General features: G+C 37.6%; 1 pseudogene; it reads right to left on the minus strand.

Annotated features, from left to right (window-relative positions):
* Positions 1-730: 730 nt before the first annotated feature.
* LOC114688202 lies at positions 731-27,555 on the minus strand (annotated as a pseudogene).

A 27,555-nucleotide genomic window follows, 5' to 3' on the forward strand; every position in this document is an offset into this window, starting at 1 on the left:
AATATCAGTGGAGAAGGAGGAGATAAAGGCTGCTTAGATATTTAGAGTCAAAACAAGAAATGAAAACAAAGTGGGAGTAGTTATAGCTGCACATTTTATCTACATCACCATAATTCAAAGAGTGCCTCCATGCATTGACTGCAAATTGACTGTTCTGGTTGATGTTTGTAGTTGGGTTATAAAACGAGGTCCTAACTTAGTATGTAGTAACCTGGTATAGTATAATCATGAAAGGTTACATAGCATGTAAAGAATTTGGATTTCTTTGGAATATAATCAAACAACATAAGAAAGCACAAAAAATTGGTGAAGTGTCTTAAGGGCTTCAGAAACAAAACATTATATTGACACAAATTTGCTGTATTGAATGTCAAATACAAAACGTTGAAGAATATTTACATACATGACTTGAATATGTGATTGACCACAGTTGGTAGAGTAAATATTTTTTGGAATCCTGTTGTTAAATGAATAAAATATGTGAATGATCCAAGTGGAATAATTCACAAATTTAGATTCCATCAGCAAATGAAACCAAAATGCAAAAGCAATAGGGAAGGCTAGAGGAGGACTCAACATGGCGGCTAGTATTTCAATGTGACAAAAAGATGGATATAGAATTAATGTAGTCTAATATGATCACCTAAATAAATAACAGCCTAGGGGATCAAATACCAAATTATAACTTCATGTGAGTGTTCAAAGCTCTTTAATTTAAAAAACACGGTAGCTAGGTTTCAAGGAATTTCCTCCTAGCATATGTTTTCTCCCTAATGTGATGAAGTGAGTTCCTTTCTGGTCTTAATAGTATGATATAGCACTTGGGGGCAAAGATGATGCCTAAGAGTGATGTACTGGAAGCCAAGATAGAGAGGACTTCCATAGCCACCATGACCTTCCCCTTGGTGCTGTGGTAGACAGGGAGGAAGCTGACCCAGACACTGCAGAACACCAGCATGCTGAAAGCCAGGAACTTGGCTTCGTTGAATGTGTCAGGCAGATTCCTGGACAAAAAAGCCATAAGGTAGCTGCCTAGAGCCAGTGTTCCCAGGTATCCCAGGATGCAGTAGAAGGCAATAGCTGAACCTTTGTTGCAAATGATGATGATGTGTCCATGTTCTGAATGAACATCTTTGTCAATAAATGGAGGAGAGGTTGCCAGCCAGATTCCAGAGAGAACAACTTGCAGTAGGGTGCAGATGGGAATGATGAAATTAGGGGCTCTTGCTATCAGCAGCCACCTCCTCGTTCTCCCTGGAGCAGTGACCTTGAAGGCTATAAGTACAGTGAGAGTTTTGGCCAGCACAGTGGAAAGAGCCACAGTGAACAGAAGTCCAAATGTGTTCTGCTGTAGGATACAGGTGATTCTGCTAGGATGACCAATGTAAAGCAAGGGACAGAGAAAACAGAGGGTCAGAGTGATGAGCAGGATGTAACTGAGATGCCGGTTATTGGCCTTGACAATGGGAGTGTCTCTGTGTTTCAGAAACACACCAAGCACAACAACTGTGAGTGAGGACAAGCCCAGGGACATGAGGGTGAGTGTCTTCCCTAAGGGGTCATCATAGGCCAGAAATGTCACCCTTTTCTGTAGGCAGTAGTTCTTCTTTGTATTTGCATAGTGAGTTTCTGGACACTTCACACACTGGTCCACATCTGGCAGAAATGCAGGTGATCATGAGTGCATTCTCAGGTTTTCCCTTTTATCCTAAGCCACTTTCTTCTCTCCTCCAGAACATTGAAATGTTATCAGATACAAATACAGAAGGATTAGACTCCATTTGCCTTCTGCTTCATGCTGACAGAAATTAAACAACCCCACTGCTTCTCTGTTGTTAGGCATATGGTATCCTCACCTTAGTGACACTGTGGTATCTGTTTTATAAGTCATTAGAGAATTTATTTACATTGAATGAACCTAATTTGGCTGTGACATTGCCTCTTCATCAATACATCTCCATTCTTAAGAGGACATGGGAATTCAGTGTGATAGACAGAATGTACTTTGACATCCTATCCTTACAACGATATTCTTTTATATGTATCCCAAATGTACCTATATTCAGAAAGTCCATGGTGTTCTCTATTTCCTCATTCTTTGAAGGATCCTGAGTGAATTAGTATTTTTAAACTATTAGAGCCCTGAATCACTTCACGAGTGAGCGTGTTCTCATTAATTCTGTACAGCACTATGTATGTAATGAACAAATAAGAACTGCTCATGTATTCTAAAGTAATCATGGAACAGTATTTGAACACTTGGTTCCTGACATCTTATCAATTTTCTTAGATTATTGCCTGCTATGGATTTTTCTCTCATATTTTCATTACATATTTCTATATACCTTTTTGTTTTCAATATATTTAACTGTCTTTATATCATCACATTTTCATTCATACTCCCTATATAATACATTCTGATCTTGATTTTTCCACACCTCTATTTCTGCCAGATCCTACTGACCTCCATGAACACACAAGTCCACAGTTTCTTTCTCTAAAACAAAGTTTTGGAAACAAAACTCCAAAAAAACCAAGCCAAACATTTAAGATCTCTCTGTCTCTTTCTCTGTTTCTGCCTCTCTGTCGTTCTCTGTCTGTATCTCTGTGTCTCTGTCTGTCGGTCGGTCGGTCGGTCTGACTGTCTGTCTGTCCTTCTGTCTGTCTTTCTGTCTGTCTGTCTGTCTCTCTCTCTCTCTCTCTCAACACACAAACACACACACACACACACACACACACACACACACACACACACACTCAAACTATAAAACATGGAGTTGCAAAATAAACTAAAGGAAAAGTCCAATGAAAACAAAACTGAGACCAAAGAAAGAAAATGATACAAAGATACATCTGAGATCATTTCGTGTTGGCCATCTACCCCTGGGCAACAGTCCTGTCCTTAAGGGTTACTACTCTACCCAGTGATAGTTAATTGGGAAATTTGGTATTTCTTTACAAGTGGACATCAATTGCAGAAATGGTCTTGGTCAGGAGTGGGAGCTCATGTCCATGTCTTCATCTGCATGCTTTCATCCCATCTGGATTTACCTGGGCAGTCCCTGGCATGCTGCCACAGTCCCTGTGGGTTCTTATGTGCCTCAGTCCTGTTGTATAGACTCTATTTTTACTTTTGTTGATATTGTTATTGAATTTAAGAATTAATTCAATTTTTAGAAGCATTAAATCTCTTTGTCAATACATTTGTTTTTCTTACATTTCTTCAGTGTAAATACCTATGCTCATTTCATTTATTTGAAAATAAATAAATTTATTTTTAATTCATGTGTATGTGTTTCTACAGGTCTAGAATCCATGAGCATCCCTGCCCTGAAGTGACCAATATAGGGCATAACTGGAGGTACAGAAGACTGTGATCCACCATGTGTGTCCTGGAACCTGAACCTGGATCCCTGGAAGAGCAGCCAGTGCTCTGAACTTTGGAGCCATATCTCAAGCCCACATCATTAGCTTCTGAAGTTATACTTTTACACTGTACTTTCATGTCGCTCTCCTCCATTGTTACTCCTTCTCTATTTGGAGTATTTATTTTGCTCTTAATGTCCTAGGTCATAATAAAAGCTTCATATGCAGAATTCCATCTATATTTAAAGAAAGGCATGCAATATGCAAGCTCTACAAATTACTTTATACAGTATTAAGCATGTTCCTTATGGAATATTTTCAGATTACCCTACAGTATTTGATTGAGTAGCATATTGAATTTCACATGTCTAATATTTGTGCATTATTCTAATCCTTGGCCTTCATTTTCTTTTAGTGTCTAGTTATTAACATGTAACCCTATGGAATTTGCCTGTGGTGGGTGAAGTGCTCCTCCTTTGTGCAAATGGAAAAAGCATAGAAACCTCGTACATGGCCAGTGTGTATAAGTCATACACATTTAAGGTAATGATGAGGTGCTCCATCTTGTCAACCTCAATATATTTACTAAAAGAACTAGATCTAAATACATATATAGTGTGAAAGGATTCCAATTATAAAAAAATAAAATTTAAAAAGTCCCTATTATAGAGGTAAAGAATGTAAGTCCAAAAGTATTTTCTAAATAGTAATTATTCAATTAAATATTCCAGGAATAAAAAAACATAATTAATTATTCATAAAAGTGTTAGCAAGATAAATCTGTGTATGACTTATCTTCTTATTCCACATAATGACATATTTATACTTACATGCAATGGATTTAGATTTTGTTTTCTATCTATTTATCTATCTATCATCTATCTATCTATCTATCTATCATCTATCTATGAAATGATTGAGATTTACCTGTCTCATTGGAAATTTCATTCTCTGGGCAAGGGGTACAGTCAAAGCAACAGGCAGCTCTGCCCTCCTGGTGAGTTTTCCTGAATCCCAAATCACAGCTTTCACTGCATACAGACTGAGGAATCTGAGAATAATAGAATGAATGGTAGCAAATATTCAGGATTTTTTGGATTCTATAATAGGTAGAGTGTTTTAAAATATGTAACCATTAATTTGTTTTTTTGTCTCTTAATGTAAAACATTAAATTGTTTCTACTAGTAGGATGAGTCATTCAAAAGCCCAACTGGTCAACACTTGGAACCAATAACACAACTCTGATGGAAAATTGTTGAAAGATAATGAAGCAGAGTATAGAGGTAAAAATTCAGGTCCTTAGTAACATGTCTTGGTGAGACTAAAAATCTATTATCTCTTGACTCCTGGATACATTTTTCTTCCATAGTATTGGTTCATCTTGTCAACTTCATAGGTCTTAGAACCACTATGGAAACCAATAAATGAGGATTATTGTAAAAAGTTTCCTAGATTATGTTACTTGTGTTCAAAATCCTCTCTAAAGTAGGTAGCCCCGAGTTACTGGCCCTGGTCCCTGAATGAATGAAAATGAAGAAAGGATGATAAGAGTAGCCTTCAGCTATCTCTGCATCCTGACTATTGATGCATTGTGAATAGCTACTTCAATGCCCTAAAAACATGGCTTCCTGAAGTGATTGAATACACCCTAGAACTGTGAGCCAAGAAAAATGATCCTATATTTTTCATCAGGTAGTTTTTTTTGCAACAGCAATATCAACAAATAATACATCTACACATTCTAATCATGTTCTATATTGACAGAGGTCAAAAAGAAAAGACCAACTGATCACTGAATGAAATCTTTCAAAATAGAATCAAAATAAATATGTCAAGTGATTCATGACAATAATATAAATAATCACGAATCAGATACTATATTTATGACATGAAATAAATGAACAGATTGGAAAATAAATAGTTCATCCACTGAAATTAGGTATGAAGACAATTCTTTATATTGGCAGTCATTATGTGTCTATAAATGGGACCTGTGTGAGAAGTCAAGGGTCATTAAACACAGAAATATATTTTTTAAATTTACATACAGGTCAAAATACTGAAGGATGATGAACCCCACCTCTGTTAATCCTGTGGCCCACTGTATCATGTGAGAAGATAAGGACAATTTCTGGCCCTCTGGAGCATTTGGAGAAAATGTTCCTACTTTTGCTTTTATCCCAAGACCTTTTGGGAAATTCCAAAAATTGAGAATGTCATATTCTACATGTGATTGCCTTTTCTGATCCAGACCCACAAGATCTCCAGCATGATTGATGAATTGTGTTTTCCTTAGGAAAGGGTGAAGCTAAAAGAGATGCATGCTGTTATCTTACATAATCTCCAGAGAAGTACAACAGAGGCAGAATCAGGGAACATCTCTTACTGAATTTAATCCCTATTGTGAAAAGCACCTTAATATAGGTACCAATCACATCAAACAATTAATACCCTAGGATAATGCAAGCATCTTTACGCTTCTAAAACATTCGAATCAGTTCCATTAGAAAACTTAGAGCCAAGCACTCAGAGTGTGCATAGAAAAAACTTTCCCCTTTGTTGAAAATACAGTCATACCCAACTAAGTTTTGAAAATATTTAGAGTTTCACTATGTAAAATGAATGATTTTTATGAATGATGATTTACATAACATAAGCATCTTAGAAGAGTTCATATCCATTGAGACCATCTCTGCCTCTGACTTTTCTGTTGTGTGAAATCTCTGGGATAAATGGACTTTTTATGTTGAAAATTTTACCTTGGAAATATTGTATGACCCTTTGCAATACAACTACATAAGGACTTAAAACAGTCTCTTCATGGAACAGTCTCTCTTGTAGACTTTTCACAAAATAATCTAAAATATATATTGTCTAGTTTGATTACATTTATAACTGTTAATGTGTGGTGTTGCTGATGTTATAATATACAACAGTACCATTACCTGCCAGGGGAAGAATTCCATCTCTTTTCCTTTTCCATGAGATTGAAATTGTACTTGATTGAACATCATGTCATGTAGACTGTGGGCAACAGCATACACTGCATTGTACACATTGTAACTCTCCTCACTCATGGTAATGTCAAATATATTCCCTGGCAAGAATCCCAAGAAGGCATTAGGAAGACAGTTATCCACAATTTTATAATCTTTCCTCAAAAATGAGCAATTGAAGAATGAGTGCCACAATACATGAAGATAAGTGTCTTGTGGGTATTTGTAAGGATTGGCTGGCTGAATAAAATCTGTAAAATTAATGATCTCCTCCTTATGGTGTGAAAAAATAAAGGCCCCATGCAATGAATCTAACAGTAAATAGTTACCAAATTTAGTATGATCCCAGTGTGAGTTCAAGACCCAAACTTTTCATGTAAGTAACTTCTGCTTAATATTTACTATTAAGCTTAATAGGGAATCAGTGTCCCCATAAATAATAATCACATTTGCTGATGATTCCAGGATCTGCACCTGATTTTTCCAGGATATGGTCATAAATGAACCCCTGATGGCTAGGATAATTTTCCACAAATGCTATGCAGACTCCATTTTTCTCCATCTCACTTCTCAAATCTGACAGAATCTGGGCACCTTTGATATCATCTATGATGAACAGCCCATCCCAGTTCCAGTGGAAATGAAGCATCAATGATATAATGCCAAGAGTCAGAGATGTGTCCTTGGGGACCACCTGGTACAGGGAAGAAAACTTTCTTTGTTCACTGAGGGTAGTATCAAAAGGCCCAAAAGTAAGCTGTAGAGAAGAACAATCAGAAAGAAGAAGATTGTCATGAAAATCAACTCCATTCTACAGCAATGATTTGAAGCCTGTAGGACAACACTGCATTGAAGGTCAAACCTGCCTTCCTATGGGTTTTCCAAAAAGTCCAGAAAATATTCAGAGGTTCAGTAGTGTGCTGTCACTACTCCATCCTTTCCCTTCCCTCCATTCGAAGCTAGAGAAATATAGATGCATCACCAACTGTCTGCATCATTTCCCTACCCATTCAGAGTGATATAAGTTTCCTTGTTTTTCTTCACAGCCACCTAAAATGTCACCAAGTAGAGCTGACATCATGTCCTATCCCATCACCTCTCTCACCTGTGGATATTTGTAAAGATCCAGCAGTGTCCCTATGTATTCTGATATTGCCCATGATGGTCCTGTAAGTACAGCAGCTGACATGCCTTCTCTTGCACATCTGTAGTTAGTGATGGCATAACCAGGGCCTGAAAATGTACCAATAAGATTGGCCAGAGTGTATCGTATCTTTGACCCTCAGGGACATTCTGGACAATGAATCCCAGGGATGTGTTTGGTAAAAAATAGGAATTGCTGTTGATCTCCTCAATGGCATACATCATGGCCAAAATACATTGGTAGTTCCTCAACTTAAACCTGCACAGAAGGTAGAACAATGTTTAGATGAAGACTCATACCACACAACATGTGACATATGTGTAAGTTTAGTGCAATGGGTTTTACAGTTTGAAATATTCTGTTTCCAAAAATCCATGTTTAAGTATCTTCCCAGCATTTGCTAGAATTAGGAGTATTGTTTCTTTTTCTAGTATTGAAAATAGATTTTTTTCATACAGTATATTATAATTACAGTCCCCCAACAATAACTCCTCCCAGGTCTCCCCACATCCTCTCCCACATAAATCCACACCCTTTTCTCTCTCATTAGAAAACAAGCAGGCATCTAAAAATAATAATAAGTTAAAATAAAATAAATAAGCCAGTATCAGACAAAACATACAAAGAGAAGAATAAGCGCCAAAGAAAAAAAGAACACCTAGGGATGAAGAGGCACACACATGTTTTAATACACAGAAAACCATAAAAACAAAATGTCAGAAACTCATTCCTTCAAATTTCCTGCTTCACTGAAAAGTATAACTGATACTCTAGGCCTGTAGGCTGAAGATGGATGCCCCAAGTTGCAGCAGGAATTCTGGGTAACTGTCCAGGCAGTAAGATGTCTCTATCATGTCTAGAGTTTTTGGAAGTTGTTTGCAATGCACTTTTGTTTACTTAAATAATATTATGTCTTTCTGGGGTCTTTGATGGAGTTGAAGACTAGATAGTTATAGTTGCAGTTCTCCTTAGTTATGATAGAAAGTAGATTATGTATAAACCTTTGGAGTCACTAAGATGGATGGATGGTGGGGTGCTTTCTCTGAATTTGCTAAATGTAAATGGACTGAATATTGTAAATGTAATTCTTACTTGATAACTTTTTGTTATATGTAGTTATACTGTGTTAGAGTTAAAACCTTTCCTTTAATATAGAGAAAAATGGGGAAATGTTGTAAAATATTATTTTAAGGTATTTTATTTTGTTTATATTGCAGCTGTTTAACTCTATGAATCTGTGTTACTTTGCATGTCTAAAATACCTCCAGGTCTAGTAAAGCTGAATAACTATAAAAAGTCAGAAACTATAATATGCATACAAAAGACATACAAGGTTGAAAAAAATTAACCTCCAAAAAACACCATTGAGCTTTTATTTTTTCCCCATCTACTACTAAGCTTGGGGCCCGGCCTTAAGAATACTTTGTAGCCCTGAGACTGTCTGCCAGCACCAATTAGACTAAGAGGTAAGTCTTTGTCCTCATAGCCAAGCCCATAGGCTTTCAGCCTAGGGGCACAATACTGCACCGCCATACCACCACCCATTGCAGCCCCAGTTTCAGGCCTACAGGCAAGTCTCTTGCAGACAGGCTGGACTACCACCATCCCCTACCAGATTCTGTAACCTATAAGCCCCCAAAACCCTCTAAGACTACAGCAGCTCCCTAAGACAGAGTTCACCAGCACCAATTGGACTAAGAGATAAGTCTTTGTTCTCATAGCCCATCACCCCAACTTATAGGCTTTGGACCCAGGGGTACAACTCTGTGTCTCCAACACCACCACCATTGCAATCCCAGTTTCAGGCCGGTTGGCAGGTCTCCTGCAGACAGGCTGAACTACCACCATCCCCTACCAGGCTCTGATTGGATAGTAGCCAGACAGGAAGTATAAGAAGGGCAAGAAGACTTAAAGAATTCTGTGAAGAGGAAGGGCAGAGTCAGAAGTCACCAGCCAGACACAGAGGAAGCAAGATGTCAAGGCAGAACTGAGAAAATGTACCAATCCATGTGGTTAAACATAAATAAGAATTATGGGTTAATTTACGTGTAAGAGCTAGTCAGAAATAAGACTAAGCTGGTAGCCAAGTGGTTATAATTAGTATAAGCCTGTGATTACTTGGAGGATGTGAGTTGGAGAGATTTGTTCCAAATGCCAGCCAACTGGGACACAGAAAACTTCCAACTACATCTGCCCCCTGAGCAGATCACGACACCTCTGCTTCTGGTGCAGACCAGGGCCCCTGCTGTGCCTCATGAGCCACGATACAAGGTGGCTATGCTTCAAGCCCAAGCGACCCATGACCCTGGTGCTGGCAGATGACAATGGAGCTGGGCTGAGGGTAGGCAGCAGCAGCAGCAGCAGAGGCTGCAAAAGTGGCCACCTGGTCCCAGGCAGCTTTATGACTGCTCTGGCCGGGAGGCCACCAAGGAGTCAGCATGAGGAGTCAGAACGGTGGCACTGCTGGGCTGACAGCAGCATCCTAGGATCTTGGGTGTCTGCACATAAGATCTGTCTTCACCTGTTGTGTGAAGCACAGCTACCTCTCTTAGGACTTGACAACTAACCCAAAATTTTTCTTTTCAGGATCCCCTAAAGATGGCTTCTCCACCAAGAGCAGGAAGCAATTTTAAGAACATGATACCCACATTCCCAAGAGGAGGGGTAGGTGGTTTTTGGTCTTCCAGTGGGTTTCAGATATGGGATAATTGTCATTGTTTAGGATGGCTGGTTACAAGTTGTTATTGCTGAAAGTCAGGAAAAAGTCTAAACAAAAGGAAATTATATTTAAGGTTCTTGTTTGAAAAAAAGAGGCTGTGGATAAGATGTGGATTATTGAATCTACTCTGAAAAGAAAAAAGAGAGGATATAGATATGATATAGATGAAAAGTTAGATTATTGAATAATTTTTTGAAAGCAACAACTAGTTTTAAGTAGTTTACAATGCCTTGGATTTTTGTATATTGTATACAAATTATGTATATTGATACAAATTTGAGATTAATATTGTTAGAAAATGCTGTATATATATTTCTAATCTTGTTCAGGTGTTGTATCTAGACAGTTAATTTAACAATGTAATGGAAACTACTAATCCTTGAATGTTATTATTACCAACTATTAGGATATAAAGAAGTGAAAGTCAGAAGTTAGACATTACAACTAAACTTGTAGTCATACTAGATATGTTTTCAAGGTTAAGCAGAGATATATTTCAGATTAGACAGGTCATCTTCAAACCTTCAGAGATCTACAGAATATTATAATGTTTTAATAACATAGTTTTTTATGAATATGTGACATATTGGCTCCTGGCAGGGCCAATCTACTTCAGAGAAGATATGGGCATTGAAGAAACTGCAAATGGAGTTAACTTTCACTGTGGCAAAATTTAGCCACTGGGCAAGGAAGTGCCCTCACATTGACTGCTAACAGTATACTGTCCAAAATGGACAAACAGGACACAAAACAAAGACCTACCGATCCTGTATGGTTACAGTCTTGGCAACAGGTATCCTCTGAGGCCAGGACAATATGACACCATCGCTGAAGTGACTTTGCAGTCTGGAAAAGGTACAGTGCCCCTTTCTTCGAAGGCAGCTGAACATGCAATGGACCAACAGCTTCTGGTGTGCAGTGGAATAGTAGCTGAAACATTACTCTTGAAGGAGTAAGTAGGCTGAGGGAGTCTATCCTCTCAATAGTAGACTGGTATTTAATAAAGGAGATGAAACCACCCACAAGCTGAGAAGAATGGAATGCCAAGATTAAGCCACCTACAAACGGAGAAGAATGGGCAGCCAAATTACAAAACCACCATCAATTTCCAGAATTTAAAATCTGGAATCATGACAGGACACTGGTGGAATTCAGGTTTATCTGGTAAATGGAATACTTGCACCAAATGTGAGGTCGAGCTGCTGGCCTTGTGTACATCCTACTTCACAAATGAGTCTGTCAGATATGCTAAGCCTGTGGGCTGAAGATGAAGCCCCAATGTTGCAGAGAAGCCTTGGGCGACTCTCCAGGCAGCTGGCTGTTTCTGCCAACTCACACCTTTTGGAAGTCTCTTGTTTGCACTTCATGTTTAACTAGATAATATTATTTCCTACATGGGTTCTAAGGGAGTTGAAGATTAGATAGTTATAGTTATAAATTTTCCTTGCTAATGAAATTTCAGGAAATAAACTCATTAAGGAGATATAAAATATAAAAATTTGAAAACATATAAGATAGTTTTCTGTTGGTAATATAAATTAGGATGAAAGTGAATCAGGTACATTTTGGACTCACCAAATTAAGAGAGATAATGGAATATTTTCACTGATTTTGTCAAATACAAATAGACGAGATCTTGTAACTGTAACTTTTGCTTGGTAACTATTCCATTATATGTAATTTTATTATGTCAAAGTTAAACCTTCCTTTTGAATTAGACAGAAAAGGGACAGTGCAGTGGGATAAAGCACTTGTACATTGGTTTAATAAAATGCTGATTGGCCAATAGTCAGGCAGGAAGTACAGGCAGGGAGAGAAGACTAAAAGAAATTCTGGGAAGAAGGGCAGAGTCAGGAGTACCAGCCAGACACAGAGGAAGCAAGATGTCAAGGCAGAACTGAGAAAAGGTACCAAGCCACTTGGCTACACATAAATAAGAATTTTTATGGGTTAATATAAATGTAAGAGCTAGTAAGTAATAAGCCTGAGCTAATGGCTAAGCAGTTATAATTAATATAAGCCTCTGTGTGTTTACTTGGAGGACACAAGTGGGAGAGATTTATCCCCATGGCCGGCCAGCAGGGATACAGAAAAACTTCCAACTACAGAATCTGAAAGCCAGAAGGTCCTGGACAGACATAATGCAGACACTAAGAGACCATGGATGCCAACCTAGACTATTATACCGATCAAAATTCTCAATTGCCATAAACGGAGTAAACAAAATATTCCATGATAAAACCAGATTTAACCAATACCTATTCACAAATCCATCGCTACAGAAAGCACAAGAAGGAAAAATCCAACCAATAGAACTTAGATACACACATGAAAATATGCATAATAGATAGTCCCATACTAACAAATACCAAAAATGAGGAAAAACAAACTACCACCACCAAAAAATTATAGGAATTAACACTCACTGGTCATTAATATGCCTTAATATCAATGGACTCAATTCAGCTATAAAAAGACACAAGCTAGCAGAATGGATACAAAAACAGGATCTATATTTCTGCATACAAGAAACACACCTCAACTTCAATGACAGACATTAACTCAGAGTAAAAGTTTGGGAAAAGACTGTCCGATCAAATGCACTTAAGAAGCAAGCTGGTGTAATTAACCTAATATCTAACAAAACAGACTTTAAACTAAAATCAATCAAAAGATGATTAAAAATTACATATTTATCACAAGAAGAATCCACCAAGATGAAGTTTCATTTATGCCCCAAATTTATTTATTTACTATAGAAGTTCATCTGAACATTTATGCCCTAAATACAAGGGCACCCACATTTGTAAAAGAGACATCAATAAAGCATAAATCACACATCAAATCCCACACACTAGCAGTGAGAGACATCAACGCCCCTACTCTCACCGATGGACAGGTCTGCCAGACAGAAACTTGACAGAAAAAATGAGTGAACTAACATATGTTATGACTCAAATGGACTTAATACATATCTACAGAACATTCCACCCTAAGAAAAAAGAATATACCTTCTTCTCAGCACCCCATGGAAACTTCTCTAAAATTGACCACATGCTTGGACAAAAAGAAAATCTCAACAGATAAAATAATTGGAATAACCTCCTGTATTTTATCTGACCACCATGCCTTTAAGTTAGATTTCAAAAACAAAAAAATTACACAAAGCCTACAATAACATGGAAACTGGATTATGCCCAAGTGAATTACCACTGGGACAAGGAAGAAATAAATAAAGAAATTAAATATTCTCTAGAATTCAACTTAAATGAATGTACAACAAAGCCCAACTTATGGGACACTACAAAAGAAGTGCTAAGAGAAAAATTCATAGCACTAAATGCCCACATAAAGAAGATGGAGAACTGTGGTACATATACACAATGGAGTACTACTTAGCAGTAAAGAACAATGGCATCATGAGGTTTGCAGGCAAATAGATGGAACTAGAAAATATCATCCTGAGTGAGGTAACCCAGACTCAGAAAGACAAACATGGTATGTACTCACTCATCAGTGGATATTAGATATAAAGCAAAAGACAACCATATGACAACCCACAGCTCCAGAGATGCTAGCAAACAAGGAGGGCCCTAATAGGGACCCTGTGAAGGGTAAATAGATGAGATCTTCATGAGCACACTGGGCATGAGTGGGGTAGGCAATGGAGGGCATGGATGGGGGATGAGAACATAAGGGAATGGGAAGTTTGAGCTGGAAAAGGGGTAGAGTGAGAGAGCAAGGAGAAAGATACCATGATAGATGGAGACATGATAAGAATAGGGAGAAACATGGTGCTAGGGAATTTCCCAGGAATCCATAAGGATGACCCCACCTAGACTAGCAATAGTGGAGGGGTGCCTGAACTGACCTACTCTGGTAATCAGATTGGTTTATACCCTAACTGTCATCATAGAGCCTTCATCCAGTAACCTATGGAATCAGATCCAGAGATTGGATCTCAGCCAAGCACCAGGCTGAGCTTCAGGAGTCCATTTAATAAGAGAAAAGGGGGATTCTGTGAGCAAGGGGCATCAAGATCATGATGGGAAAACGTACAGAGACAACCAAACCAAACTAGTGGGAACTCATGAATTATGGACCAAAGGCTATGGAGTCCCCATGGGACTGGACTAGGCCCTCTACATAGGCCAGACAGTTATTTAGCTTGAACTGTTAAGAGGCCTCCTGGAAGTGGGATCAGGATCTGTCCTAGGTGCATGAGCTGGCTTTTAGGAGCCCAGTGCCTATGGTGGAACACCTTACACAGCCTTGGTGTAGGAAGAGGGCCTTGGACCTGCCTGAACTGAATGTAGCACTTTCTGCTGACTCCCCATGGGAGGTCTTGACTTGGAGGAGGTGTGAATGGGGTGTGGGTTGGAAGGGAAGCCTAAGGTGTGGGAGAAGGGAGGGAAGGGGGATCTATGGTTTGTTTGTAAAATAAATAGAAAAAAATTAATAATAAAAGAGGAAATACAAACCAAACAACGCAAAAATTAAAAAGAATACTTTGTATAACTATCAAGTCTCCCTTAGAGAAAACTAGTTTTCTTTTTACCACTGGGTTAGGGATGGAGACTTGTAATAGTCTTGTGATAGCTTCTGGATTAAAAATGGGCCTTGTGTCCACTTCCCTGCTCAGCACAGGCCCTGCATCTGTCTTGTACTGTACAGGTCCTGGGCAAGTTTCTGCGTTTATCTGAGTTCACATGTGCATCAGTCCTGCTAGGTTGAGATGGCTTTGTTTCCTCAGTGTTGTCCATCATCTCTGGCTCTTACAATCTTTCCACCTCCTCTTCTGCAGCCTTCCCTGAGCCCCAAGGGAATGGGTTTTATGAATACATCCCATTAGGACTGACTGTGCTACACTTGCAGGTAACTTCTCTGATGATGGCCAAGTAAAACATGTATCTATGTATATAGCAGAATGCCCTATGGAGTCATTTTATTTCTACATTCCTATATCAAAACAATAGTATTTGACTTCTCCCTAGGTCTCTGGCCTATCTAGTCTCATTTTCTTGGCCACCTGAACATTGTTGGATTCCATCTCATTGAGTGAACTTTAAATCTAATCATATGTTGGTTGGATGTTCCCACAAGCTTTGTGCTGCTATTGTACCAGTGTATTTTGCAGCCAGGGAACCCTCGATGATCAGAACAATCGTCTCTAGTTTGGTATTTACCTTTTTCCTTTGGTAGCATGTAGAGAGTCCTTTCCAGTACCTTGAACGCTAGTCCATGGGAGTAAATACTCTAGGTTGGCACCAGCTCAACTTCTGTGTTCAATATGTCATGTCGATGTTGTCTTCAGCATTAGGGCCTTACCTACATTTTGTGTAGAGCAACCAATAGCCTTGGCAGTAGCTGGGGTGTTTGGGCATTTCTATAGGGCACATTTGGTCTACAATTCAATTAACCTATTCTCAGATATATAAGTTTCATTTTGTGTTAAGAAATGTCTAGTTGTGACTGTGTCTCCCCTTTTATTTGTATATATGTGTGTTTTAAGAAGCTTCTACTCTATTAAGTTTCCATATGACTAAAATAGCCCTTTGTTTCATTTCTTTAGGATGTTGTAGAACCCCAGGGTCTCAATAACTTGAGCTCCAAGAGGGATTATTGTAGTTGCTTTGTTCCTGTGATAAATTCTAACCAAAAGTTGAGATGAGGTCTTCAAATAGCCTGGTATTCAACTTGCAATCTTCTCAACTACAAGGAATAAATGTTTCTTTGTCAAGTCACCAGTTACTAAGACACTGCTTAATTCAAGAACACCAGGTTATTCAACTTGTCTGAACAACAGTTTTCATTAATATAACAGTTCATTTTTATATGAGTGTTTGTGTAATATGTGTACTTATTAATCTGTGGGGTGTGTTTACACAAATGTATGCTAGACTAAAAACAACTTGATATAGGTATCATCATCATACACCTTATTTAATACTATGTCATTTTGTAGCTCCTGGGATGGCAGGAATTCTCCTGCCTCTGTAGCTCATTTCAGCAAATGAGCAACAGGTTTACACAAATTCACTGCAATGCCCCCCTCCCCATTTGCAATCTGCAGATGTAAACTCAATTCCCACAGTTGGAATGCCAGAGTGTTACCTTCTGATCTTTTTACTCATTCTCTTAATGTTAGTCATTAGAAAAGAAAATAACTTGCACTCTGTAATGACCAAATTTCTACACACATGGGGAATATTATGGCATTTTACATGGAAAATATAATAGTCATAAAGTTTTGTCTCATTGGGGTTGTATTTTGTAAATCATTCTTTTATTTGTGTGCCAAAGTTCATTCCCATACTTGTGACATACTTTTAGTGATTCGTGAATATGCAATGCTATTTTCTTCATGTTGATAGGCTCTGTAGAAAAGGAGATGAATACCTTCTTAAACTCATGAGACAACAAAGCAGGCCTGGCATCTGTGTGTACAGAATGATTCAGAGGAACCCTGGCTGTTTAGTAACAATCTAAACCCATAAAAACTAACTACTGAGATAGTTATGATATGAATCAATGCATAATTATGGAAAGACAGCGATATTTGGAAGAAATACTAGAACAGGATGAATAAAATTATAAATGCAAGTCAGTTGGGAATATAAAATAGTAACTGTGTACCACAGTTCTTGTCTAACAGTGTGAATACAGGGCTTGGGAGAGAGCTCACTAGGGAAAGGGCTTGCATTCCAGCATGAGGACCTGAATTTGATCCCTCAGGTTTCACTCAGGGCACAGTAGTGAATACTTTCAGTTCCAGTTTTGGAGCTATGGGTAGGGTGGATCCCTAAATCTTACTGTTATGTTTGTTTAGTCATCTCAGTAAACTCTCTGACAGTGTGGGCCATGTCCCCAGAATGTGGCTGGGTCCACAAGAAATACAACTTAGGTTGACTGCTGTCACCCACACTCTGGCACACACTTGTGTATGTACACTGGAACAAACGTGCATCTACACCAATGCCACCTTCTAACAAAAATATCCACCCCACCACCAATGAAAGGCAATGTTACAGGAAAAGCATGGAAATGGTAATCCAAGCAGAAAGGGCAAGAAACCAGCTCTTCTTCTATCTGCCTAAAGGGGTTTCCATCCAAATATACTCAGAAGATACAGATGATGTTATCCATAGATCAGTAGGACAAATTAAAGCATAAAGTGCCATCCACATACAGAGAACATTGTGTTTCATCATGGCAGTGCAAGAATAGCCAGGAGGCAGCGGCACATGCCATTAATCCCAGCACTAGGGAGACAGAGCCAGGTGGATCTCTGTGAGTTCTAGGCCAGCCTGGTCTAGAGTGTGAGATCCAGGACAGTCAACAAAACTACAGAGAGAAGCCCTGTCTCAAAACAACAAGAAAGAAGAAGAAGTAGAAGGATGAGGAAGAGGAGGAGGAGGAGGAGGAGAAGAAGAACAAGAACAAGAAGAACAAGACCAAGAACAAGAAGAACATGAATAAGAAGAACAAGTACAAGAAGAACAAGAACAAGTAGAAGAACAACAACAAGAAGAACAAGAACTAGAAGAAGGAGGAGAAGGAGGAGGCGAAGGAGAAGGAGAAAAGAAGAAGAACAAGAACAAGAAAAACAAAAACAAGAACTCAATTGTTGCACCAGTTTTCAATCCCACCAGCAGTGAATAAGTTTCCCCTTTCGCCAAATCCGTGGTCCTGTGTCCTCCTTTGTTTTTAGAAGTACGCATAGCAACTTTGACCATTGTGAAAGCTAGCCAGCAATGTTAAAGCTGACTGTTACTCTCAGTTTAATTTTTTTTTTTATTTTTTTTATTTTACAACATCATTTATATTCATTCACTCAAGTATGTTTTCTTCAGAAATGGGGCCTTACCATTAAGTTCTTGATGGTAAACAAGAGCAACAGTAACACCCTGAAATAGTTGGGTCTTATGTTGAGGTCATCAATACACAAAATTTAAGTTTGCATAGGTGAAAATGCAGGAATAAAATCTCCTTACTCCACTCAGTAGCGATTCAGTGTGGCTGGCACTTTTTTAAAAATTTTTTTTCATATTTTGACCAATAGTATTATTCTCTCTTTGACAAAAATCAGGTGACTGTATGAGTGTGGGTTTATATGACTTTATGTATTCTCAATTCTATTCCATTGGTCAATCAAAAACATGGTTTTTGTCCTTAACAGCTCACCAGGAGAAGGCTTCTGGCTTCACTGTGATCCCAAACACCTGGTGCAGCCCTGTCCAGCTAATAAAGACTTCCTTTGGCTTAAACCCGCTTCTGGGAATTCTCTAGTGAACACCACACAACAGTAACTTTTTTTAATCTTTCATTGTCTTAAAGATTTTATTGCATCTGTCTTTCACCTCCTTGGTTACACTTATTCACTGATACTTTATTTGGGGAGTTATTTTTAGAGGGATTGGTTTCTTGATTTCTTTCTCAGTATGTTTAGCATTTGTCCATCACATTTTCTGTGAGGCTTTTATATCCTGCTGTGCTACTGAATGTCTTTATCAAGTGTATAGATTTCTGAGACAGTCTTCAATATCTTTTATGGTATTTCACTACATCATCTGAAAGTAAAGATGCTTTGGCTCTTTTCCTATCTGTAACCTCTGTTTCTATCATTACCCTATTTCTCTTGGTAGGAATACAAGTTCTATGTTAAACAGAAGTGGTGAGGATGGATTTCCTTGTCTTTTTCAGAAGTTATTGAAACATATTCAGTTACTTTTTATTTCTGTTGATGCTAGCTGTAGGTTTATTATATGTTACTTTTATAGTACAAAGGTACATTCTTTGTATCCCTAGTTTCTCCTAGACTTTTATCATGAAATGCTGTTGGATTTTATCAGAGGCCTTTAATCCATTTAATCAGCTGATCAATTTTTCCTGTACTTTAGTCTCTTCTTATGGTGTCTTCCATTAATTAATTTTGGAATGTTCAACCAGCCTAACATGTCTTGGATGAGACAACAAGACTATGGCATATAACCATTTTGGTGTGTTCTGAAATTTAGTTTTCAAGCATTTGATTGGTGTCTATGTTCTTCAGATATTAACCTATACTTTTTCCATTTTTGGCTGGATCTTTGTATGTTTTTGAAATCAAAGTAATACTGCCTGATTTCATAAAGTGTATGTTCTTTCTTCTCCTTTTTTTCATATATTAGTGTAAGATCTTTGAAAGTTTTGTACAAATTTGCATTGACTCCATCTGATCTTGAGGTTTTTTTACATGGAAGATTTTTAATTAATGTTTTGATCTCACTGGATGTTATGGGTCTATTTAACTTAAAATGTCATCTGGATTTAATGTCAGTAGAAAATATGTATATCTGGAAATTTATCCATTTCTTTAAACTTATTCAATTCAGAGGAACATATATGTTTTTAAATGTCTCTTTACAATTCTCCAAATATCCTCAGTGTCTGTTATAATGTCTCCCCTTCCATCTCTAATTTTATTAATTGTGATTCTTATTATGATATTATTGTAATATATAAAATAATATAGTTATTATAAAATTTATTAATTTTGATTGTTTTTGTTAATTGGCTGAAGATTTGTCAGTCTTTTATCTCTAGTTTCATTCATTCTTTGTATTGATTTTTCCATTTGTAGGTCATTAATTACTGCCCTAATTTAATGATCTCTTCCCACTTGCCTTTATGACTTGTTATTTGTTCTTATATTTTTAAAGCTTTCGGGTGTCTCATCAAGTTATTAATTTGTGATTTCTGAGACTTTCTGATGTGGATTCACAGTGCCCTAAAACTTTCCTCTTATGACCATTTTCAGTTTTCCCACAGGTTTTGGTATCTTGAGATTTAATTTTCACTCAACTCTTAGAATTTTTCAAGTTCCTTTTTTATTTCTTCCTTCAATTGAGTTTGATTCAGTTTTGTGTAACTTAACGTCCATAAATTTATTTTTTCACTTTTTTCTTTTGTTGTTTCTATCCTGATCTAGTCCATGAAGGACTGATAGAATGCAGGATGTGATTTTAATTTTTCTGCATTTCAGAGACTTGCTTTTATCTTAATATATGGTATATTTTGCAGAAAGTCTCATGAGCTGCAAGGAAAAATGTGTATTCTCTAGTTTTGGTTGCAATGTTCTACAGGCATATGTTGCATCTATTTGATTTTGCAGAACTCCAAATATAGAGGACCACAAAAAAAACTTTACAATGTAATAAAATAGTAGTGACAGTTAGTATACTGGGCCACAAAAGGATGCAGAAAGCTGCAAATGAGAAAGATGAAGTCACATTTAAAGGGAGACTCATCAGAATAGCAGCAAATTCTTTCAGTAGAGACTAGAAAGCCAGAAGGGATGGATGTTCTACAAGTCATGAAACAGCACCAGTGCTCCAGCAGACTACTATAAACAGCAAAACTGTCACTCATAGTAAGTGGGAAAGGAAAATTTTTCATGATAAAAGAGGTTTAAGGAAATTATCACCACTAAACCAGTTCTACAAAGGAAACAGGAAGGAATAGTTAGGTCTGAAGAAAAGGCTAAATATATCCAAGATGGTAGGGAACAATGAACAACTCTAGAACACTGAATAATAGACATCTAATAGAACAATTAAAAACAACAACAAATGACAGGAAGTAATACATACCATCCAATAGTAACTTAATGATCTCACAGACAACACCAATAGATTGAATCAGAAAACAATACCCAGGATTTTTCTGTCTCCTAGAAACACAATTCACAAACATAATAGCCCTCAATTAGAGTTCAAGGATGGAAAAAGAATCCCAAGCAAATGCAAGTAAAAACTTAGCATGTGTAACTCATAAGGTGTGATAACTAAGACATCAAACAAAACCTACTCAGAAGAAATAGTGAAGCATACTTTCTACTCATTAAAGGGAAAAATCCAATAGCAGGGCATTACATTCTAATCATGTACACATTAAACACAGGAGTCCCCAACTTCACTAAAGAAACAGTGTTAGATTCAAAAGCACAGATCAACCCCAAAACAGAGATGGTGAGTGACTTCAATTCCCCACTTTCGACAGACAAGTAATACAGAATAAAAATCCTAAATAGAGAAATTCTGAAGTCAAAGAATATCATAAGTCAAATCCATCTTTATATTGAACACACCTAGTGCATTTCTAATCCTCTAGATAGCTGATGTGTTTACAGAAATTACTGTTTGTCCACTGTGCATATAGCAGCCTTCAACAACACACCCACATGAAACAATACTTTCAAAATGCCCTCAAAACATGGGTATTCTGGCCCAGAAACATTATATTATACACACCAATGGGATATGATGCTCAAAATCTTGAGAAGACAGTTTCAACACAAAACATATTAATTTAAAAGCTTTAAAACAACTATAGAGCACAGATGATATAAATAAGGACTACTTTATGTTTCTATGTATTATGTACACATCAATGCAAAAAATGGGAGGATGTTTCTCTGTTTCACTGTGAGCACACAGATGTGGAGCTTGGAATTTTGTTCTCATGGAACCCAAGATACAAAATCACTGTGGTCAACTACATAGGATTTTATATCCTCTCTTAAATTTATTAAATATAATTTTTTATTAAAAGGTATTCACAAACTGTGTTGTTTTATTTGGTCTATTACAAAGTATTTCTTGCGCTTAAGAGCATCAAGAAAAATTTTTCTAAAGGAATGCTATTGTTAAATATATAAATATTTCTTTGGATTTCCTTAAATTTTCTATATAGTTCAAAACTGCCTTGAAAACCTGTCTTGCCAAACAAGTGCTTAGATTATAGGTGTGCACCACCACAATATCCAGCAACATACTTGGTTTGGATAGTACACGGTTCATGGTTTGCCAGAAAATGTATAATTATTATGATTAAAGTTGAAAGGAGAACATATTAAACTCCATAATTTAATCATTGTACATTTTTACATATGACAATTCATCATTCTCTACCCCATAAATAGATATTGATGTCATGATGATAAATATATTCAAAACTTGCTTAAAATTCTATGAGCTTGTAAAATATTACTGAGAACCAATGCAATTCAAAGCTTAAAGAAATCAGTGCAAATAACCGAGGATTAAACAGAAAAGATGTGCCATTACTGAAAAATATAGTTTTGATAATTGATAATTATTAATATTTTAAGAAGTATGAGAATGGGGTCAGAATTCACAGATTGGTCAGTAGGAAAAGCAGGAAAGCATCAAGATCCTGCGTGGGTTGCTAAGTGTTTCCAGCCTCACATCATTTGCACTCTATAGTCAAAGAGATTCAATAAATATTCATTCTTCTGAATAAAATGGATGAAGGTAACTCAGTATACAACTTGATATTTACCTAATCTTTTTATTTTCAGAGAAAAACCAATCATTGAAAGTCTGAATTATTATGAAAGGAAAATGCTGTAGTATATTTAACATGCTTTCCCCCCTGTTATTTTAGATTAGGGATTCATGAAAAAAGATGAAGAAGAATAAAAGATAAGCAAATTGGTGAATACCCTAACTGTCATCATAGAGACTTCATCCAGTAACTGATGGAAGCAGATACAGAGATACAGAGCCAAGCAACAGGCTGAGCTCCAGGAGTCCATTTGAAGAGAGAAGAGGGACTCTTCTATGAACAAGGAGCATCAAGATCATGATAGGGAAACCTACAGAGACAAACAAACAAAACAGGTGGGAACTCATGAACTTTAGACCAACAGCTGTGAAGCCTCCACGGTACTGGACTAGACTCTCTGCATTAGCTAGACAGTTGTATAGCTTGATCTGCTTAAGGGGCCCCTTGTTAATAGGATTAGGATTCATCTCTGGTGCATGAGCTGGCTTTTTGGAGCACACTACCTATGGTGGGACACCTTGCACAGTCTTGATGCAGGGGGAGGGTCTTGGACCTGCCTCTACAGAATGGACCAGGCTCTGTTGACTCCCTATGACAGGCTTTACCTTGGTGGAGGAGGGAATGGGGCATAGGTAGGGAGGAGAAAGGCTGAAGGAAAAGAGAGGAATCTGTGGTTGGTATGTAAAATGAATTAAAAATTCCTTAATTAAGAAAGATAAATAGACTTTGTACAATTAAAAGTTCTTGTTTTTTTACACCTTCAGAATGAAATATTGTAAATATTTACCATAAACCTTACATTCTAAAATATTTTCAAATAATCTGTAACCAGATATTTATGTCCTTCAATTTGAAAAATACTGAAAAATGGTGAATATCCACAGTAAACTAGAAAAAAATCTTAAAATCTGACTTTTCATGTTCATCTAGTACATGAATTGTTTGAAGTTATTGATACACAAATGCACATGTAACTGATGCAATGCAGCTTGGACACACTAAGTCAGCCGTATTTCTAAGTTAGTGTTAAGGAAAAGCACATTAATACACAGTGAGAGAAACTATATATCATTATTACTTTGCAGGGAAATTAACCACCGTGCATAAAAGATTCTATAGTGTGCATCAACATGTGCTTATGTAGATTAATCTGCTTTAATCAGATGGTAGACATGTTTTGTACCTATTAGACATTATTCTGTACTTCTCAAATATTTATTGACCATCTTTCAACAAGAAAGTAAAATCCAGTTAGATAATTAGACCACACAAAAAGAATGAAATAGAAAATAATGCTACCCCCACAACTTATGATCTTTTGTAGTTATGGCAATGTAGATAAATATAGTGCTACCATTAGAACATGAGGAAATTGAACTGGAGAAGGACAGAATAATACACTTTTGTAACTACATACATGCTTTCCCACACCTGTGTAAAAAGTTTATCAAAAGCATGAAAACAGTTGTGATCCTTGTAATGTATATAGTTGCATGTGCCTCACTCTCTAGGAAAAGCATAATTTGAAAATGAGTTGTCTAAATCAAACATATTGGCTTTTGTAGCTTTTATAATTGCAAGTTTATTTTAGTTTTATTTTTGCATAATAAGATATTAAATCAAACTTACACAACACTCTCTTCATTTGCATATTAGACAACCCAGCCACAAAGAACTCACATTATTACAGTATCTTTGGAGGCATGGGGGTGCTGCTGTATAATCTGAAGAGGGCCTTAGGCTGATGCACAGTGGTGCCTGAGCTGCTGAGATTGGAGAGCAGAGAAGAAGAGGAGGAACGGGGAATAACGGGGACACCATTATTAACAGGACAGCTGTAAAGCAGATGCATCTCCTTCCTGCATACAAAGTCAAATGTCTAGTAGACCATAGAGCTTCTTTTTTATTTATTTATTTTATTTTACAATACTATTTAGTTCTACATAACAACCACAGATTCCCTTGTTCTCCCCCTTCCTGGCCCCCTCCCCTTCCCCCCAGACCACCCCCCCATTCCCACCACCTCCAGATCAAGGCCACCTCCGAGGACTGAGATCCACCTGATAGACTTAGTCAAGGCAGGTCCAGTCCCTCCTCCCAGATTGAGCCAAGCGTCCCTGCATAAGTCCCAGGATTCAAACAGCCAACTCATGCATCGAGCCCAGGACCTGGTACCACTGCTTAGATGCCTCCCAAACAGATCAAGCCAATAACTTTACTTGAAGTAAGCAATGATCCCTGGAGCCAGTAGACTCTTCCACAGAATATTTTATCTCGTTGCCAATTTTTAAATTTCCCCTGCTGCCTTCATTGTATCATTTCAGAATTAACCTTTTACAATATCCTTCAGGTAAAGTAACATTCCATGCTTGAACATCTTTCCTCTTCCATTGCTGAACTGATTACTTTCTTCACAGCCACAGCTCAGTAGACACAGTATTGCCATACTGACAATTAACCATCCTCAGTCTTATGTTTATTTTACGTGATTTTCCACCCATTGCCTCCAGCCTAACTCTTGAATATGTATTTCCATGTTGAGTTCAGACTTGAGAGCAAGCTGCACTTCTCATTTTCAGACACTTATTGTTTGGTTACCTATAGCTGTGAGCAGGTCAGTGTGAGATAAAACACACCTGACTTCTTTTAGACCCTAACATACATGATTGTTTCTCTCTAGCAGGACCTAAGATACTCAATTAGACTTGTCTGACACAATGTCTTAATCTTGCATCTATGAGAATACGTAGAAGCAGTCCTCAGAGGCCCCATCACAATTAAGGGGCACACAGAAACACATTCATAACAATGAACAAATACACACTGTATTTTCATGGTGCAAACAGGTAAGCATCTAAGTTATCAGATAATACAAATATTAGACATCAGATAAAAGAATCTGAGACAGATGAAGGTATTTCTAAAGCAGAAAGTTGGTCCGAATGTCTTTCTGACATCCCTGCTCCAAAATCTTGAGCAGCAAACACAGATAACACTTGTCACTCACACACAATGAAATTGCTGGCCACTAACTCCAGTGGCATTCATTTCTTCTCACAGGAGTACAGCCTAACTTCTAGAGTCCCAACAAATACTCTATCATACTTTTATTTTCTAATCCATCTACAGTAGAGCTAATATTGAAAACATCCAAATCCTGAGGAGTAAGAGGCTTGGCTGAGAATGTGGGGGATATTTCCCCCTTGTCTACTGTGGGGAAAAAATGAATAAAACCCAAATTCTCATTTCCCCCTTGAAAGCACAAGTTGAGTCACTAAGAAAACAGCACCACAGAAGAGACCTAGGAATGGAAGAGAGGAAAAATGATGTTTGAATCCATACTTCCCTCAGGGCATATGAAAGCCAAATTTAGATAAATGAATAAATGGGAAAAAAGACATACTCAACCATAAAATCTCTATTAAATTTAGTCATCCGCCAATCAATTGTTTTGTTGAGTGGATAGATAGCATATGCTGGAAAAAACCCAGTAATCACCACATTTCCTTTACCAATTAAACGGTAATTCATTCTGATTAAGCACTCACTGCTGCTGTAGGAGCACTCAAGAATAGGAATCTGCAGAAAGCAAGAGATAAAAATCCAAGAGAACAGCATATTAACAAAGTATCTGGCCACATATGAGCATCATAGCATGAACTCCAAGTATCCAGTGTGGATGTGCACAGCTCATATGTGTGTGCATGTTTGTTTAGAATTTTATTGGTGACTGGAGCTATGCCTTGAATCATCCCAAGTTCTTCCTGACAAGACTCTTCACTCCCCTGTGGAATTATCCAATAATTTCTTCCCTCAGGCTTTGAATCTGAGGCCCCACATCAACAATCACAAGATGGATGAAAAATATTTTTTATGATCTTCTCCAGCCACAGGCAGCATGACTTCATCCAAGATCATTGAACCAGTCCCAAGTCGTGAAATTCTCATGTTGGATTTGGCCGTTAATGTGAACCTTGAAACTTCTTTTGAGAAAGCCATTTATGATGATACAAACATGTGAAACCAGATGATGCCATAGTAGATGAAAGGGGAAAGGGTCCGAAAAGGTGCATGGCAGGCCTACCCAAGTCACTGTAGCAGACAAGATGCTCTGTAGACTAGAGACTATCAATTGTATTGCCTTCCAGGGTTCCTATGAGTCACCAAATATTCCTTCTTTTACAAAAGTATGTCTGAATGAATATATTAAGTCAATAGCCTACTCTAAGTACTTTCTGTCTCTTTCTGATGAAAATAATGGTTCTGTTGAATTGATTTCTAAGTGATTAACTTTATGTCAATGAAGAAATCGAGTTTCCTGTTTGAATCTCAACTTTGACCTTCTGTAACATTCTTTTACCCACTATGAATCACTGAATCAACATATTGTCATGATATGCTTTATTCTGAGACGGCAGATGCTTTCTGAAACAGATTCTACTCACTCTGATTGGACCAAAAGGTGAATCTTTGTTCTCTTAGCTGATCACCTTAGCCTCTAGGTTTTAGGCCCATAGGCAATAACCCTATTCCCATATCCCCATTCATTGCAGCCCCAGTTACAGGCCATCAAGCAGGACTCCTGCAGGCAGGCCTGACTATTATCATCCCCCATGGGACCTTGTAACCTACAAGCCTCACCCCCCCAAACCTGCCCATCCCTGGTGCAAGTGCTCCCTGAGACATGGACTCTGCCATCTCTGATTGGACCAAGAGCTCCCATCAGACTAAGAATGCCAATTGGACACAGAATGGCTCCTTAAGACACAGACATCATTTGCACCAATTGGAGAAAGAGATGAGTAGATGCCAGTGCAAGAATACATTCAACTACATAAAGAGCAATATGACACCACCAGAACCCAGCAATTCTACATCAGCCAGACCTTAACTTCCCAACATAGAAGAAGCAGAAGAAAATGTTCTTTAAAATGACTTTAGGAAGAGGATAGTAGCCTTTAAAGAGGAAATAAAAATTCCT

The sequence above is a fragment of the Peromyscus leucopus genome, chromosome 1, assembly GCF_004664715.2.
Source record: "Peromyscus leucopus breed LL Stock chromosome 1, UCI_PerLeu_2.1, whole genome shotgun sequence".
Taxonomy (NCBI): Eukaryota; Metazoa; Chordata; class Mammalia; order Rodentia; family Cricetidae; genus Peromyscus; species Peromyscus leucopus.